This window comes from Dromiciops gliroides, chromosome 4, assembly GCF_019393635.1.
Source record: "Dromiciops gliroides isolate mDroGli1 chromosome 4, mDroGli1.pri, whole genome shotgun sequence".
Lineage (NCBI taxonomy): Eukaryota > Metazoa > Chordata > Mammalia > Microbiotheria > Microbiotheriidae > Dromiciops > Dromiciops gliroides.
The window spans coordinates 31,352,315-31,355,119 of record NC_057864.1 but is presented as its reverse complement, the minus strand read 5'-3'; positions in this window follow the sequence as shown (position 1 = coordinate 31,355,119).

The following is a 2,805-nucleotide window of genomic DNA, read 5'->3' as shown; positions in this document are numbered from 1 at the left end:
AACCCACAGTGGGGAGAACAATCCTAAGGTTCCCTAATCCTTCTGTTCCCTCCAGTGAGGACAGCAATCGTTCTGATTGTTGTGATTTTTTAAAAGTTTTTTTTGTAAAACTTAAAGGGCAGGGGCAGCTAGGTGGTGCAGTGGATAGAGCACTGGCCCTGGACTCAGGAGGACCTGAATTCAAATCCGACCTCAGACATTTGACAATTACTAGCTGTGTGACCCTGGGCAAGTCACTTAACCCCAATTGCCTCACAAAAGAAAAAGAAAAAGAAAACTTAAAGGGCAGGAGGTCTGGGACCTAGTAGTAAATGCCAAGACATTCAGAATAGGAAGAGCATTTCTGAAGGAGATGGCCTTGAACTGGTCCTAGAAGGAGAGGGAACAACTGGCTGGATGAAGAGGGGTAGAGAGGAGCAAAGGTATGGAGGTGGAGAGAAACTCACTTCATAGATATGAAGAGGAGAAAAGGAAGATTAGGCTGAAAAAGGAGGTTGGATCCCAGAGTCAAGAATTATTTCAATCCAAGTGTAGTGCTATGATCAGGGGACTAAATGAATGGAGGAGAACATTGACCAATAACAGAGTAAGACCCAGTCCTTACCCTCAGGAAGCCCCCCAGTTTACGTGGTAGATAGTTTGGCTGCCATAATTTGGATTGCAAAGGATCATGAGTTGGGGTCCAAGTGCCTGCAGTGTTTAGAAAAAAGAGAAATAGGGGGCAGCTGGGTGGCGCAGTGGATAAACTACCAGCCCTGGATTCAGAAGTACCTGGGTTCAAATCCAGCCTCAGACACTTGACACTTACTAACTGTGTGACCCTGGGCAAGTCACTTAACCCCCATTGCCCCACCAAAAAAAAAAAAGAGAGAGAGAGAAATAATCTCTGACTGGGTGAATCAGGGTAGGCTTCCTGGAGGAGATGACCCTTGTCTGATCATAGGATTTGGAGCCGGATGGGCTTATAGGATTATAGGTCTTGAGCCAGATGGGATCACAGAAGCTTTCTAGTCCAACTCCCTCATTTTACAGAGGAGGGAAACTGAGACCGAAAGAGGTGGAAGTAATTTGCCCAAGATCACACCGTTAGTAAGTGGCAGAGCCAGGATTCAGACCTAGATCCTCTCACTCCAAATACTCTCCCCTCTGACATGGGACTCCTCAGACCTCAGAGCTCATCTTAGTCAAGTCATTTTGTAGATGAAGCAACTGAGGCCCAGAGAGTAAGTAGGATTACACAGGCAATGAATGACAAAGTTGGGATTTGGTGAGTCCAGGTCCTCTGGTTGCCAACCTTTCACTCTTTCCATAACACCACTGTACTCATAGGGTCCAGTGGCTTCTTATTTAAGTTTTTTTTTGGGGGGGGGGGGAGAGGGAAGGAGGGTTAAGTGACTTGCCCAGGGTCACAGAGTAAGTGTCAAGTGTCTGAGGCTGGATTTGAACTTAGGTCCTCCTGAATCCAGGGCTGGTGCTTTATCCACTGTGCCACCTCATTGCCCCTTAAGCATTTTTTTAGTGTCATGGACCCCCTGGGCATGATGACCAGTGAAGCCTATGGACCCCTTCTCAGAATAAGGGTTTTAAAAAAATATTCAAAATCGAAGGAAATGCTAATTTCAATGGGAAGTCGGTGAAAAGAAAGCTACATTTTGGCCCTTCCAAGTTCATAAAGCACCTAAAATCTCCCCACAGATGCCTTCTCAAGAAGCTCTGATCTCAGCCAATTCCTTTATTTTACAGATAAAGAGACTGAGCCCCAGGTAGGGGAAGAGCCTTGCTCTGGGTTTCATGGATGAGAAGTAGCAGAGCCAGGGTATCCATGCAGGCTCTTCTGCTTCCAAATCTCAGGTGCTTTTCCTTCCTCCAGGTTATTTCAAGAAAGTAAAAAGGGGAAAGGAAGACTTTCTGAGTGCCCAGAGCCTGGAGGGCATGCACCAGGGCCATCCTGAGACATCTGTGTCCATCTTAGTTTGGGGTATAGGGAGGTTAAAAGAGTGTCCCTCATGGTTCATCCAGCCCAACCCTCTCATTTCACAGTTAGACACTGACCCTCAGAGTGGGAAAGGGATAGGCCAAGGTCTCACAGTGACCCAGTTGGAGAGCCAATTGTAGACTCTATGGATGACTAGGAAGGGGAAAGCAGTGAGACGACCATGGGGCTATGCCCCATGCATAGGCTCAGAATTCCCTCACCATCTCCTCCCTCGCCCCAATCCTGCTCCCCAGGGTCTCCCCTGATTGTGACATGAACTAAGCCTAGCAGTTCAGCAGTCCCTGGCTTCACAGGTTTATTCCCTGTCATACCCCAAAGTCAGCCAGGCAAAGAAGTCTTTGCATAGGAGGTGGGCGCGAGTTGACCTTTGAAGAGGGAGCCCAGTGTGGGCCAAGGACAGAGGTACTGCCTTCTGTAGCTGGTGAACTATTGAATCACAGGCTTGGGAGGGACCTCATTGGTCAGATGAAAAAAAATGAAGGCCACAGAGGGCAAGGGACATGCCGGAGTCACACGGCCACAAGAGATGGAACTTGGACTATTCCAGTTCTTGGCCTGGTGAGTTGTGCTAAATGTAAGGGGAGTCAGCCAGAGTTCAGCTTGGTGGAGCTTTGAAAGAAACCATCATCCAGCCTTAAAAGTGATATAATTGGGGCAGCTAGGTGGTGCAGTGAGTAGAACACCAGCCCTGGAATCAAGAGGACCTGAGTTCAAATCCAGCCTCAGACACTCGATACTTACTAGCTGTGTGACCTTGGGCAAGTCACTTAACCCCAATTACCTCACTCCCCCCCAAAATAAATAAAGTG